This window comes from Calliopsis andreniformis, unplaced genomic scaffold (assembly GCF_051401765.1).
Source record: "Calliopsis andreniformis isolate RMS-2024a unplaced genomic scaffold, iyCalAndr_principal scaffold0041, whole genome shotgun sequence".
Lineage (NCBI taxonomy): Eukaryota > Metazoa > Arthropoda > Insecta > Hymenoptera > Andrenidae > Calliopsis > Calliopsis andreniformis.
Genome location: NW_027480450.1, coordinates 3,842,838 through 3,860,104, shown reverse-complemented (window position 1 = coordinate 3,860,104; position 17,267 = coordinate 3,842,838).

Below are 17,267 nucleotides of genomic sequence, written 5' to 3'. Positions count from 1 at the left end.
TGAGGATTGAAGATTGAGGACTGGGGAATGGGGGTTGAAGATTGAGTATTAAGGATTGAGGATTGAGGATGGAGGATTGAAGAGAGAGGACTGAGTGTTGAGGATTGAGTGTTGAGTATTGATGTTTGAGGATTGAGGTTTGATTATTGAATATTGTGGATTGAGTATTGAACCGTGAGAATTCAGGATATTCTATTGAATATTGAGAATTGAGTATTGATGGTTGAGTATTGAGTATCGATGGTTGAGGGTTGTGTGTTGAATATTGATGATTGAGGATTGACGATTGAGGATTGAGGATTGAAGATTGAGGATTTGGGACTGAGGATTGAAGATTGAGGAGTGAGGATTGAGGATTGAGGATTGAGGATTGAAGATTGAGTATTGAGGATTGAATATTGAGGATTGAGGATTGAGGATTGAGGATTGAGAATGTGGGCTGACGGTTGAGGATTGAGGTTTGAGTATTGAATCCTGAGATCTCAGGATATTCTATTGAGTATTGAGAATTGAGGATTGATGGTTGAGTATTGAGGATTGAGGATTGAGGATTGAGGATTGAGTATTGAAGATTGTGGATTGATGATTTAGGATTGAGGATTGAGGATTGAGGATTGAGAATGAGGGCTGAGGGTTGAGGGTTGAGGTTTGAGTATTGAATCCTGAGAACTCAGGATATTCTATTGAGTATTGAGAATTGAGGATTGATAGTTGAGTATTGAGGATTGAGGATTGAGGATTGAGGATTGAGTATTGAAGATTGTGGATTGATGATTTAGGATTGAGGATTGAGTATTGAGAATTGAGGATTGAGGATTAAAGATTGAGTATTGAGGATTGATGATTGAGGGTTGAGGATTGAGGATTGAGGATTGAGGATTGAGGACCGAGGATTGAAGACTGAGGATTGGGGACTGAGGATTGAAGACTGAGGATTGAGGATTGTGGATTGAGGATTGAGGTTTGAGGATTGAAGATACAGTATTGAGAATTGAAGATTGAGAATTGAGGATTGGGGATTGAACATTGAGGACTGAGTGTTGAGGGTTGAGTGATGAGAATTGATGTTTGTGGATAGAGGTTTGAAGATTGCAGATTGAGTATTGAGTATTGAAAACTGTGAATTGAGGATATTCTATTGAGGATTGAGGATTGACAGCTGATTGTTGAGGACTGAGGGCTGAAGACTGAGGATTCAGTATTGAGGATACAGAATTGAGGTTTGAGGACTGAGGATTGAGGATTGAGGATTGAGGATTGAGGACTGAAGATTGAGGATTGAGAATTGAGAATTGAGAATTGAGGATTGAGGATGATGACTGAGGGTTGAGGTTTGAGGATTGAGGATTGAGGATTGAGGACTGAGGATTGAGGATTGAGGTTTGAGCATTGAGGATTGTAGACTGAGGACCGGGGATTGAGGATTGAAGATTGAGGATTAAGGATTCAGGATTGGGGATTGAGTATCTAGGATTGGAGATTGATTATTGAGGATTGAAGATTGAGCATTGAGGATTGAGGATTGAGAATTGAGATTTGAGGGTGAGGACTGAGGGTTGAGGATTGAGGTTTGAGGATTGAGGATTGAGTATTGAAGATTGAGTATTCATGACTGAGGATTGAGGATTGAGGATTGAGGATAGAGGATTGAGGATTGAAGATTGAGTATTGAGGATTGAAGGTTGAGGATTGAAGATTGAGGGTTGAGTATTGAAGGTTGAGGATTGATGATTGAGGATTGAGGATTGAGGATTGAGGATTGAAGATTGAGTATTGAGGATTCAAGATTGAGGATTGAGTATTGAGGATTGATGGTTGAGGGTTGTGTGTTGAATATTGAGGATTGAGGATTGAGGATTGAGGATTGAGGATTGAGGATTGAAGATTGAGTATTGAGGATTGAATATTGAGGATTGAGGATTGAGGATTGAGGATTGAGGATTGAGAATGTGGGCTGACGGTTGAGGATTGAGGTTTGAGTATTGAATCCTGAGAACTCAGGATATTCTATTGAGTATTGAGAATTGAGGATTGATGGTTGAGTATTGAGGATTGAGGATTGAGGATTGAGGATTGAGTATTGAAGACTGTGGATTGATGATTTAGGATTGAGGATTGAGGATTGAGCTTTGAGAATGAGGGCTGAGGGTTGAGGGTTGAGGTTTGAGTATTGAATCCTGAGAACTCAGGATATTCTATTGAGTATTGAGAATTGAGGATTGATAGTTGAGTATTGAGGATTGAGGATTGAGGATTGAGGATTGAGTATTGAAGATTGTGGATTGATGATTTAGGATTGGGGATTGAGTATTGAGAATTGAGGATTGAGGATTGAAGATTGAGTATTGAGGATTGATGATTGAGGGTTGAGGATTGAGGATTGAGGATTGAGGATTGAGGATCGAGGATTGAAGACTGAGGATTGGGGACTGAGGATTGAAGACTGAGGATTGAGGATTGTGGATTGAGGATTGAGGTTTGAGGATTGAAAATACAGTATTGAGAATTGAAGATTGAGAATTGAGGATTGGGGATTGAACATTGAGGACTGAGTGTTGAGGGTTGAGTGATGAGAATTGATGTTTGTGGATAGAGGTTTGAAGATTGCAGATTGAGTATTGAGTATTGAAAGCTGTGAATTGAGGATATTCTATTGAGGATTGAGGATTGACAACTGATTGTTGAGGACTGAGGGCTGAAGACTGAGGATTCAGTATTGAGGATTCAGAATTGAGGATTGAAGATTGAGTATTGAGGATTGAAGATTGAGGATTGAGGATTGAGCATTGAGGATTGAAGGTTGAGTTTTGGGGATTGAGGATTGACGATTGTGGATTGAGTATTGAGGATGGAGAATCGGGGATTGAAGATTGAAGATTGACTATTGAGGATTGAGGATTGACGCTTGAGGATTGAGGATTGAGGATTGAGGACTGAGGACTGAGGCTTGAGGATTGAGGATTGTGTATTGAGGATTGAACATTGAGGACTGGGGATTGAGGATTGAAGATTGAGGATTAAGGATTGTGGATTGGGGATTGAGGATCTAGGATTGGAGTTTGATTATTGAGGACTCAAGATTGAGGACTGAGGATTGAGGATTGAGAATTGAGAATTGAGAATTGAGGATGAGGACTGAGGGTTGAGGATTGAGGTTTGAGGAACGAGGATTGGGGATTGAGGATTGAGGACTGAGGATTGACGATTGAGTATTGAAGATTGAGGATTTATGACTGAGGATTGAGGATTAAGGATTGAGGATTGAGGACTGTGGATTAAGGATTGAGAATTGAGAATTGAGAACTGAGGATTGAGGATGATGACTGAGGGTTGAGGTTTGAGGATTGAGGATTGAGGATTGAGGACTGAGGATTGAGGATTGAGGATTGAGCATTGAGGATTGTAGATTGAGGACCGGGGATTGAGGATTGAAGATTGAGGATTAAGGATTCAGGATTGGGGATGGAGTATCTAGGATTGGAGATTGATTATTGAGGATTGAAGATTGAGCATTGAGGATTGAGGATTGAGAATTGAGATTTGAGGGTGAGGACTGAGGGTTGAGGATTGAGGTTTGAGGAATGAGGATTGAGGCTTGAGGATTGAGAATTGAGGATTGAGGATTGAGGATTGAGTATTGAAGATTGAGTATTCATGACTGAGGATTGAGGATTGAGGATTGAGGATTGAGGATTGAGGATTGAAGATTGAGTATTGAGGATTGAAGATTGAGGATTGAAGATTGAGGGTTGAGTATTGAAGGTTGAGGATTGATGATTGAGGATTGAGGATTGAGGATTGAGGATTGAAGATTGAGTATTGAGGATTCAAGATTGAGGATTGAGTATTGAGGATTGATGGTTGAGGGTTGTGTGTTGAATATTGAGGATTGAGGATTGAGGATTGAGGATTGAGGATTGAAGATTGAGTATTGATGATTGAAGATTGAGGAATGAGTATTGAGGGTTGAGGATTGAGGTTTGAGGATTGAGGATTGAGGATTGAGGATTGAGGACTGGGGCTAGAGAATTGAGGATTGAGCATTGAGGATTGAAGGTTGAGGACTGGGGATTGAGGATTGAAGATTGAGGATTAAGGATTGAGGATTGGGGATTGAGGATCTAGGATTGTAGTTTGATTATTGAGAATTCAAGATTGTGGATTGAGGATTGAGGATTGAGAATTGAGAATTGAGGATGAGGTCTGAGGGTTGAGGATTGAGGTATGAGGAACGAGGATTGAGGATTGAGAATGAGGGCTGAGGGTTGAGGATTGAGGTTTGAGTATTGATTCCTGAGAACTCCGGATATTCTATTGAGTATTGAGAATTGAGGATTGATGGTTGAGTATTGAGGATTGAGGATTGAGCATTGAGGATTGAGTATTGAAGATTGTGGATTGGTGATTTAGGATTGAGGATTGAGGATTGAGAATTGAGGATTGAGGATTGAAAATTGAGTATTGAGGATTGATGATTGAGGATTGAGGATTGAAGATTGAGGATTGAGAATTGAGGGTTAAGGATTGAGGACGAGGAATGACGGTTGAGGGTTGAGGTTTGAGGATTGAGGATTGAGGATTGAGGACTGAGGATTGAGGATTGAGGATTGAGCATTGAGGATTGTAGATTGAGGACCGGGGATTGAGGATTGAAGATTGAGGATTAAGGATTGAGGATTGGGGATTGAGTATCTAGGATTGGAGATTGATTATTGAGGATTGAAGATTGAGGGTTGAGGGTTGAGGATAGAGAATTGAGAATTGAGGGTGAGGACTGAGGGTTGAGGATTGAGGTTTGAGGAATGAGGATTGAGGCTTGGGGATTGAGCATTGAGGTTTGAGGGTTGAGTATTGAAGGTTGAGTATTGATGACTGAGGATTGAGGGTTGAGGATTGAGGAATGAAGATTGAGTATTGAGGATTGAAGATTGAGGATTGAGGATTGAGGATTGAGGATGAAAAATGAGGGCTGAGGGTTGAGGATTCAGGTTTGAGTATTGAATCCTGAGAATTCAGGATATGCTAGTCAGTATTGAGAATTGAGGATTGATGGTTGAGTATTGAGGATTGAGTATTGAGGATTGAGGGTTGAGTATTGAGGATTGAATATTGAGGATTGAGGATTGAGGATTGAGGATTGAGGATTGGGAATGAGGGCTGAGGGTTGAGGATTGAGGCTTGAGTATTGAATCCTGAGAGCTCAGGATATTCTATTGAGTATTGAGAGTTGAGGATTGATCGTTGAGTATTGAGGACTGAGGATTTAGGATTGAGGATTGAGGATCGAGGATTGAAGACTGAGGGTTGGGAACTGAGGATTGAATATTGAGGATTGAGTATTGAGGGTTGAGGATTGAGGATTGAGAATTGAGGATTGAGGACTGATGATTGATGATTGAGTATTGATGATTGAAGATTGAGGATTGAGGTTTGAGGGTTAAGGATTGAGGACAAGGACTGACGGTTGAGGGTTGAGGTTTGAGGATTGAGGATTGAGGATTGAGGACTGAGGGTTGAGGATTGAGGATTGAGCATTGAGGATTGTAGATTGAGGACCAGGGATTGAGGATTGAAGATTGAGGATTAAGGATTGAGGATTGGCTATTGAGTATCTAGGATTGGAGATTGATTATTGAGGATTGAAGATTGAGGATTGAGGATTGAGGATTGAGAATTGAGAATTGAGGTTGAGGACTGAGGGTTGAGGATTGAGGTTTGAGGAATGAGGATTGAGGCTTGAGGATTGAGAATTGAGGATTGAGGATTGAGGATTGAGTATTGAAGATTGAGTATTCATGACTGAGGATCGAGGATTGAGGATTGAGGATTGAGGATTGAGGATTGAAGATTGAGTATTGAGGATTGAAGATTGAGGATTGAAGATTGAGGGTTGAGTATTGAAGGTTGAGGATTGATGATTGAGGATTGAGGATTGAGGATTGAGGATTGAAGATTGAGTATTGAGGATTGAAGATTGAGGATTGAGTATTGAGGATTGATGGTTGAGGGTTGTGTGTTGAATATTGAGGATTGAGGATTGAGGATTGAGGATTGAGGATTGAAGATTGAGTATTGATGATTGAAGATTGAGGAATGAGTATTGAGGGTTGAGGATTGAGGTCTGAGGATTGAGGATTGAGGATTGAGGATTGAGGACTGAGGCTTGATGATTGAGGATTGAGCATTGAGGATTGAAGATTGAGGACTGGGGATTGAGGATTGAAGATTGAGGATTAAGGATTGAGGATTGGGGATTGAGGATCTAGGATTGGAGTTTGATTATTGAGGATTCAAGATTGACGATTGAGGATTGTGTATTCAGTATTGAGAATTGAGAATTGAGGATGAGGACTGAGGGTTCAGGATTGAGGTTTGAGGAACGAGGATTGAGGATTGAGGATTGAAGGCTGAGGATTGACGATTGGGTATTGAAGATTGAGGATTGATGACTGAGGATTGAGGATTGAAGATTGAGGATTGAGGATTGAGGATTGAGGATTGAAGATTGAGTATTGATGATTGAAGATTGAGGATTGAGGATTGAGGATTGAGGATTGAGGACGAGGAATGACGGTTGAGGGTTGAGGTTTGAGGATTGAGGATTGAGGATTGAGGACTGAGGATTGAGGATTGAGGATTGAGCATTGAGGATTGTAGATTGAGGACCGGGGATTGAGGATTGAAGATTGAGGATTAAGGATTGAGGATTGGGGATTGAGTATCTAGGATTGGAGATTGATTATTGAGGATTGAAGATTGAGGATTGAGGATTGAGGATAGAGAATTGAGAATAGAGGGTGAGGACTGAGGTTTGAGGATTGAGGTTTGAGGAATGAGGATTGAGGCTTGACGATTGAGAATTGAGGTTTTAGGGTTGAGTATTGAAGGTTGAGTATTGATGACTGAGGATTGTGGATTGATGATTTAGGATTGGGGATTGAGGATTGAGAGTTGAGGGTTGAGGATTGAAGAGTGAGTATTGAGTATTGAGGATTGATGGTTGAGGCTTGAGGATAGAGGATTGAGGATTGAGGATTGAGGATCGAGGATTGAAGACTGAGGATTGGGGACTGAGGATTGAAGATTGAGGATTGAGTGTTGTGGTTTGAGGATTGAGGTTTGAGGATTGAAGATACAGTATTGAGAATTGAAGATTGAGAATTGAGGATTGGGGATTGAACATTGAGGACTGAGTGTTGAGGGTTGAGTGACGAGAATTGATGTTTGTGGATAGAGGTTTGAAGATTGCAGATTGAGTATTGAGTATTGAAAACTGTGAATTGAAGATATTCTATTGAGGATTGAGGATTGACAACTGATTGTTGAGGACTGATGGCTGAAGATTGAGGATTCAGTATTCAGGATTCAGAATTGAGGGTTGAGGACTGAGGATTGAGGATTGAGGATTGAGGATTGAGGATTGAGAAGGAGACTGAGGGTTGAGGATTGAGGTTTGAGTATTGTAGACTGAGGATTGAGGATTGAGGATTTAGGATTGAGGATTGAGGATTGAGGAATGAGGATCGAGGATTGAAGATTGAGTATAGAGGATTGAAGATTGAGGATTGAGGATTGAGCATTGAGAATTGAAGATTGAGGTTTGGGGATTGAGGATTAACGATTGAGGATCGAGTATTGAGGATGGAGAATTGGGGATTGAGGATTGAAGATTGAGTATTGAGGATTGAAGATTGAGGATTGAGGATTGAGGATTGAAGATTGAGGACTGAGTGTTGAGGGTTGAGTGATGGGAATTGATGTTTGTGGATTGAGATTTGAAGATTGAAGAATGGGGATTGAGTATTGAAAACTGTGAATAGAGGATATTCTATTGAGGATTGAGTATTGACAATTGATTGTTGAGGACTGAGTGCTGAAGGTTGAGGATTCAGGATTGAGTATTCGGGATTGAGGTTTGAGGACTGAGGATTGAGAGTTGAGGATTGAGGATTGAGGATTGACGCTTGAGGATTGAGGATTGAGGATGGAGGATTGAAGAGACAGGACTGAGTGTTGTGGATTGAGTGTTAAGGATTGATGTTTGAGGATTGAGATTTGATTATTGAATATTGTGGATTGAGTATTGAACCATGAGAACACAGGATATTATATTAAGTATTGAGAATTGAGGATTGATGGTTGACTATTGAGGATTGATGGTTGCGGGTTGTGTGTTGAATATTGGGGATTGAGGATTGAGGATTGAGAATTGAGGATTGAGGATTGATGATTGAGTATTGATGATGGAAGATTGAGGATTGAGGATTGAGGATTGATCATTGAGGATTGTAGATTGAGGACCAGGGATTGAGGATTGAAGATTGGGGATTAAGGATTGAGGATTGGGGATTGAGTATCTAGGATTGGAGATTGATTATTGAGGATTGAAGATTGAGGATTGAAGATTGAGGATTGAGAATTGAGAATTGAGGGTGAGGAATTTGGGTTGAGGATTGAGGTTTGAGGAATGGGGATCGAGGCTTGAGGATTGAGAATTGAGGATTGAGGATTGAGGACTGAGTATTGAAGATTGAGTATTCATGACTGAGGATTGAGGATCGAGGATTGAGGATTGAGGATTGAGGATTGAAGATTGAGTATTGAGGATTGAAAATTGAGGATTCAAGATTGAGGATTGAGGATGAAGGATGAGGGCTGAGGGCTGAAGATTGAGGATTCAGTATTGAGGATTCAGAATTGAGGTTTGAGGACTGAGGATTGAGGATTGAGGATTGAGGATTGAGGATTGAGAAGGAGGGCTGAGGTTTGAGGATTGAGGTTTGAGTATTGTAGACTGAGGATTGAGGATTGAGGATTGAGGATTGAGGATTGAGGATTGAGTATTGAGTATTGAGGATTGATGATTGAGGATTGAGGGTTGAGAATTGAGGATTGATGGTTGAGTATTGAGGATTGAGGATTGAGGACTGAGTCTTGAGGATTGAGGATTGAGGATTGAAGATTGAGTATTGAGGATTGAAGATTGAGTATTGAGTATTGAGGATTGATGGTTGAGGGTTGTGTGTTGAATATTGAGGATTGAGGATAGAGGTTCGAGGATTGAGGAATGAAGATTGAGTATTGATGATTGAAGATTGAGGATTGAGTATTGAGGGTTGAGGATTGAGGACGAGGACTGACGGTTGAGGATTGAGGTTTGAGGATTGAGGATTGAGGATTGAGGACTGAGGCTTGAGGATTGAGGATTGAGCATTGAGGATTGAAGATTGAGTATTGAGGATTGATGATTGAGGATTGAGGATTGAGGATTCAGGATTGAGGATTGAGGATTGAGGATCGAGGATTGAAGACTGAGGGTTGGGAACTGAGGATTGAAGATTGAGGATTGAGTATTGAGGGTTGAGGATTGAGGATTGAGAATTGAGGATTGAGGATTGATGATTGAGTATTGATGATTGAAGATTGAGGATTGAGGATTGAGGGTTAAGGATTGAGGACGAGGACTGACGGTTGAGGGTTGAGGTTTGAGGATTGAGGATTGAGGATTGAGGACTGAGGATTGAGGATTGAGGATTGAGCATTGAGGATTGTAGATTGAGGACGGGGGATTGAGGATTGAAGATTGAGGATTAAGGATTCAGGATTGGGGATTGAGTATCTAGGATTGGAGATTGATTATTGAGGATTGAAGACTGAGGATTGAGGATTGAGGATTGAGAATTGAGATTTGAGTGTGAGGACTGAGGGTTGAGGATTGAGGTTTGAGGAATGAGGATTGAAGCTTGAGGATTGAGAATTGAGGATTGAGGATTGAGGATTGAGGATTGAGTATTGAAGATTGAGTATTCATGACTGATGATAGAGTATTGAGGATTGAGGATTGAGGATTGAGGATTGAAGATTGAGTATTGAGGATTGAAGATTGAGGATTGAAGATTGATGGTTGAGTACTGAAGGTTGAGGATTGATGATTGAGGATTGAGGATTGAGGATTGAGGATTGATGATTGAGTGTTGACAATTGAGAATTGAGAATTGAGGATGAGGACTGAGGGTTGAGGATTGAGGTTTGAGGAATGAGGTTGAGGATTGAGGATTGAGGACTGAGGATTGACGATTGAGTATTGAAGATTGAGGATTGATGACTGAGGATTGAGGATTGAGGATTGAGGCTTGAGGATTGAGGATTGAAGATTGAGTATTGAGGATTGAATATAGAGGATTACGGATTGAGGGTTGAGGACTGGGAATGAGGGCTGAGGGTTGAGGATTTAGGTTTGAGTATTGAATCCTGAGAACTCAGGATATTCTATTGAGTATTGAGATTTGAGGATTGATGGTTGAGTATTGAGGATTGAGGATTGAGGATTGAGGATTGAGGATTGGGGATTGAGGATTGAGGATTGAGGATTGAAGATTGATGTTTGGGGATTGAGGATTGACGATTGTGGATTGAGTATTGAGGATTGACAATTGAGGATTGAGTATTGAAGATTGAGTATTGAGGATTCAACATTGAGGATTGAGGATTGATGACTGAAGATTGAGGATTGAGTGTTGAGGGTTGAGTGATGAGATTTGATGTTTGTGGATTTAGATTTGAAGATTGAAGAATGGGGATTGAGTATTGAAAACTGTGAATTGAGGATATTCTAATGAGGACTGAGGATCGACAGTTGATTGCTGAGGACTGAGGGCTGAAGATTGAGGATTCAGGATTGAGGGTACAGAATTGAGGATTGAGGACTGAGGATTGAGGACTGAGGATTGAGGATTGAGGATAGAAGATTGAGGATTTGGTATTGAGGATTGAAGAATGAGGGTTGAGGATTGAGGATTGAGGATTGAGGATTGAGGATCAAGGATTGAAGATTGACGATTGAGGTTTGAGGATTGAGGATTGAGATTTGAGGATTGAGGATTGAAGATTGAGTATTGAGGATTGAAGATTGAGGATTCAGGATTGAGGTTTGAGGACTGAGGATTGAGGATTGAGGATTGAGGATTGAGTATTGAGCATTGAAGGTTGAGGATTGGGGATTGAGGATTGAGGATTGAGGATTGAAGATTGATGATTGGGGATTGAGGATTGACGATTGTGGATTGAGTATTGAGGATTGACAATTGAGGATTGAGGATTGAAGATTGAGTATTGAGGATTCAACATTGAGGATTGAGGATTGATGACTGAAGATTGAGGATTGAGTGTTGAGGGTTGAGTGATGAGAATTGATGTTTGTGGATTTAGATTTGAAGATTGAAGAATGGGGATTGAGTATTGAAAACTGTGAATTGAGGATATTCTAATGAGGACTGAGGATCGACAGTTGATTGCTGAGGACTGAGGGCTGAAGATTGAGGATTCAGGATTGAGGGTACAGAATTGAGGTTTGAGGACTGACGATTGAAGATTGAGGATTGAGGATTGAGGATTGAAGATTGAGGATTTGGTATTGAGGATTGAAGAATGAGGGTTGAGGATTGAGGATTGAGGATTGAGGATTGAGGATCAAGGATTGAAGATTGACGATTGAGGTTTGAGGATTGAGGATTGAGATTTGAGGATTGAGGATTGAAGATTGAGTATTGAGGATTGAAGATTGAGGATTCAGGATTGAGGTTTGAGGACTGAGGATTGAGGATTGAGGATTGAGGATTGAGTATTGAGCATTGAAGGTTGAGGATTGGGGATTGAGGATTGAGGATTGAGGATTGAAGATTGATGATTGGGGATTGAGGATTGACGATTGTGGATTGAGTATTGAGGATTGACAATTGAGGATTGAGGATTGAAGATTGAGTATTGAGGATTCAACATTGAGGATTGAGGATTGATGACTGAAGATTGAGGATTGAGTGTTGAGGGTTTAGTGATGAGAATTAATGTTTGTGGATTTAGATTTGAAGATTGAAGAATGGGGATTGAGTATTGAAAACTGTGAATTGAGGATATTCTAATGAGGAGTGAGGATCGACAGTTGATTGCTGAGGACTGAGGGCTGAAGATTGAGGATTCAGGATTGAGGGTACAGAATTGAGGTTTGAGGACTGACGATTGAGGATTGAGGATTGAGGATTGAGGATTGAAGATTGAGGATTTGGTATTGAGGATTGAAGAATGAGGGTTGAGGATTGAGGATTGAGGACTGAGGATTGAAGATTGAGTATTCAGGATTGAAGATTGACGATTGAGGATTGAGGATTGAAGATTGAGGATTTGGTATTGACGATTGAGGATTGAGGATTGAGGATTGAGAATTGAGGATTGAAGATTGAAGATTGAGTATTGAGGGCTGAAGGTTGAGGATTCAGGATTGAGTATTCGGGATTGAGGTTTGAGGACTGAGGATTGAGAGTTGACGATTGAGGATTGAGGATTGACGCTTGAGGATTGAGGATTGAGGATGGAGGATTGAGGAGAGAGGACTGAGTTTTGTGGATTGAGTGTTAAGGATTGATGTTTGAGGATTGAGATTTGATTATTGAATATTGTGGATTGAGTATTGAACCATGAGAATTCAGGATATTCTATTAAGTATTGAGAATTGAGGATTGATGGTTGACTATTGAGGATTGATGGTTGCGGGTTGTGTGTTGAATATTGGGGATTGAGGATTGAGGATTGAGAATTGAGGATTGAGGATTGATGATTGAGTATTGATGATTGAAGATTGAGGATTGAGGATTGAGGGTTAAGCATTGAGGACGAGGACTGACGGTTGATGGTTGAGGTTTGAGGATTGAGTATTGAGGATTGAGGACTGAGGATTGAGGATTGAGGATTGAGCATTGGGGATTGTAGATTGAGGACCGGTGATTGAGGATTGAAGATTGAGGATTAAAGATTGAGGGTTGGGGATTGAGTATCTAGTATTGGAGATTGATTATTGAGGATTGAAGATTGAGGATTGAGGATTGAGGATCGAGAATTGAGAATTGAGGGTGAGGACTTTGGGTTGAGGATTGAGGTTTGAGGAATGAGGATTGAGGCTTGAGGATTGAGAATTGAGGATTGCGGATTGAGGACTGAGTATTGAAGATTGAGTATTCATGACTGAGGATTGAGGATTGAGGATTGAGGATTGAGGATTGAGGATTGAAGATTGAGTATTGAGGATTGAAAATTGAGGATTGACGGTTGAGGATTGAGGACTCAGGATGGAGGATTGAAGAGAGAGGACTGAGTGTTGAGGATTGAGTGTTGAGAATTGATGTTTGAGGATTGAGGTTTGAGTATTGAATATTCTGGATTGAGTATTGAACCGTGAGAATTCAGAATATTCTATTGAGTATTGAGAATTGAGGATTGATGGTTGAGTATTGAGGATTGATGGTTGAGGGTTTTGCGTTGAATATTGAGGATTGAGGATTGAGGATTGAGGATTGAAGATTGCGTATTGATGATTGAAGGATGAGGATTGAGGATTGAGGGTTGAGGATTGAGGACGAGGACTGACGGTTGAGGATTGAGGTTCGAGGATTGAGGATTGAGGATTGACGATTGAGAATAGAGTATTGAGGACTGAGCATTGAGGATTGAAGATTGAGGATTGAGGATTGAGGATTGAGAATTGAGAATTGAGGGTGAGGAATTTGGGTTGAGGATTGAGGTTTGAGGAATGAGTGTTGAGGCTTGAGGATTGAGAATTTAGGATTGAGGATTGAGGACTGAGTATTGAAGATTGAGTATTCATGACTGAGGATTGAGGATTGAGGATTGAGGATTGAGGATTGAGGATTGAAGATTGAGTATTGAGGATTGAAAATTGAGGATTGAAGATTGAGGATTGAGGATGAAGGATGAGGGCTGAGGGTTAAGGGTTGAGGTTTGAGTACTGAATCCTGAGAATTCGGGATATTCTAGTCAGTATTGAGAATTGAGGATTGATGGTTGAGTATTGAGGATTGAGTATTGAGGATTGAGGATTGAGTATTGAACATTGAGGATTGATGATTGAGGATTGAGGGTTGAGGATTGAGGATTGATGATTGAGTATTGAGGATTGAGGATTGAGGACTGAGGCTTGAGGATTGAGGATTCAGGATTGAAGATTGGGTATTGAGGATTGAAGATTGAGGATGGAGTGTTGAGGATTGATGGTTGAGGGTTGTGTGTTGAATATTGAGGATTGAGGATTGAGGTTCGAGGATTGAGGATTGAAGATTGAGTATTGATGATTGAAGATTGAGGATTGAGTATTGAGGGTTGAGGATTGAGGACGAGGACTGACGGTTGAGGATTGAGGTTTAAGGATTGAGGATTGAGGATTGAGGATTGAGGATTGAGGATTGAGTATTGAAGATTGAGTATTCATGACTGAGGATTGAGGATTGAGGATTGAGGATTTAAGATTGAGGATTGAAGATTGAGTATTGAGGATTGAAGATTGAGGATTGAAGATTGAGGGTTGAGTATTGAAGGTTGAGGATTGATGATTGAGGATTGAGGATTGAGGATTGAGGATTGATGATTGAGGATTGAGGTTTGAGGATTGAGGATTGAGGATTGAGGATTGAGGACTGGGGCTTGAGAATTGAGGATTGAGCATTGAGGATTGAAGGTTGAGGACTGGGGAGTGAGGATTGAAGATTGAGGATTAAGGATTGAGGATTGGGGATTGAGGATCTAGGATTGTAGTTTGATTATTGAGGATTCAAGATTGTGGATTGAGGATTGAGGATTGAGAATTGAGAATTGAGAATTGAGGATGAGGACTGAGGGTTGAGGATTGAGGTTTGAGGAACGAGGATTGAGGATTGAGAATGAGGGCTGAGGGTTGAGGATTGAGGTTTGAGTATTGATTCCTGAGAACACAGGGTATTCTATTGAGTATTGAGAATTGAGGATTGATGGTTGAGTATTGAGGATTGAGGATTGAGCATTGAGGATTGAGTATTGAAGATTGTGGATTGGTGATTTAGGATTGAGGATTGAGGATTGAGAATTGAGGATTGAGGATTGAAGATTGAGTATTGAGGATTGATGGTTGAGGATTGAGGATTGAAGATTGAGGATTGAGGATTGAGGGTTAAGGATTGAGGACGAGGAATGACGGTTGAGGGTTGAGGTTTGAGGATTGAGGATTGAGGATTGAGGACTGAGGCTTCAGGATTGAGGATTGAGGATTGAAGATTGAGTATTGAGGATTGAAGATTGAGGATTGAAGATTGAGGGTTGAGTATTGAAGGTTGAGGATTGATGATTGAGGATTGAGGATTGAGGATTGAGGATTGAAGACTGAGTATTGAGGATTCAAGATTGAGGATTGAGTATTGAGTATTGATGGTTGAGGTTTGTGTGTTGAATATTGAGGATTGAGGATTGAGGATTGATGATTGAGGATTGAAGATTGAGTATTGATGATTGAAGATTGAGGAATGAGTATTGAGGGTTGAGGATTGAGGTTTGAGGATTGAGGATTGAGGATTGAGGATTGAGGACTGGGGCTTGAGGATTGAGGATTGAGCATTGAGGATTGAAGGTTGAGGACTGGGGATTGAGGATTGAAGATTGAGGATTAAGGATTGAGGATTGGGGATTGAGGTTCTAGGATTGTAGTTTGATTATTGAGGATTCAAGATTGAGGATTGAGGATTGAGGATTGAGAATTGAGAATTGTGAATTGAGGATGAGGACTGAGGGTTGAGGATTGAGGTTTGAGGAACGAGGATTGAGGATTGAGAATGAGGGCTGAGGGTTGAGGATTGAGGTTTGAGTATTGAATCCTGAGAACTCAGGATATTCTATTGAGTATTGAGAATTGAGGATTGATGGTTGAGTATTGAGGATTGAGGATTGATGATTGAGGATTGAGGATTGAAGATTGAGGATTAAGGATTGAGGATTGGGGATTGAGGATCTAGGATTGGAGATTGATTATTGAGGATTCAAGGTTGAGGATTGAGGATTGAGTGTTGAGAATTGAGAATTGAGAATTGAGATTTGATTGTTGAACATTGTGGATTGAGTGTAGGACCATGAGAATTCAGGATATTCTATTGACTATTGAGAATTGAGGATTGATGGCTGAGTGTTGTGTGTTGAATATTGAGGATTGAGGATTGAGGATTGAAGATTGCGGATTGAGGATTGAGGATGGAAGGTTGAGTATTGATGATTGAAGATTGAGGATTGAGTATTGAGGGTTGAGGATTGAGGACGGGGACTGACGGTTGAGGATTGAGGTTAGAGGATTGAGGATTGAGGATTGAGGACTGAGGACTGAGGCTTGAGGATTGAGGATTGTGCATTGAGGATTGAACATTGAGGACTGGGGATTGAGGATTGAAGATTGAGGATTAAGGATTGTGGATTGGGGATTGAGGATCTAGGATTGGAGTTTGATTATTGAGGATTCAAGATTGAGGACTGAGGATTGAGGATTGAGAATTGAGAATTGAGAATTGAGGATGAGGACTGAGGGTTGAGGATTGAGGTTTGAGGAACGAGGATTGGGGATTGAGGATTGAGGACTGAGGATTGACGATTGAGTATTGAAGATTGAGGATTTATGACTGAGGATTGAGGATTGAGGATTGAGGACTGAGGACTGAGGATTGAGGATTGAGAATTGAGAATTGAGAACTGAGAATTGAGGATGATGACTGAGGGTTGATGTTTGAGGATTGAGGATTGAGGATTGAGGACTGAGGATTGAGGATTGAGGATTGAGCATTGAGGATTGTAGATTGAGGACCGGGGATTGAGGATTGAAGATTGAGGATTAATGATTCAGGATTGGGGATGGAGTATCTAGGATTGGAGATTGATTATTGAGGATTGAAGATTGAGCATTGAGGATTGAGGATTGAGAATTGAGATTTGAGGGTGAGGACTGAGGGTTGAGGATTGAGGTTTGAGGAATGAGGATTCAGGCTTGAGGATTGAGAATTGAGGATTGAGGATTGAGGATTGAGGATTGAGTATTGAAGATTGAGTATTCATGACTGATGATTGAGGATTGAGGATTGAGGATTGAGGATTGAGGATTGAAGATTGAGTATTGAGGAGTGAAGATTGAGGATTGAAGATTGAGGGTTGAGTATTGAAGGTTGAGGATTGATGATTGAGGATTGAGGATTGAGGATTGAGGATTGAAGATTGAGTATTAAGGATTCAAGATTGAGGATTGAGTATTGAGGATTGATGGTTGAGGGTTGTGTGTTGAATATTGAGGATTGAGGATTGAGGATTGAGGATTGAGGATTGAAGATTGAGTATTGATGATTGAAGATTGAGGAATGAGTATTGAGGGTTGAGGATTGAGGTTTGGGGATTGAGGATTGAGGATTGAGGTTTGAGGACTG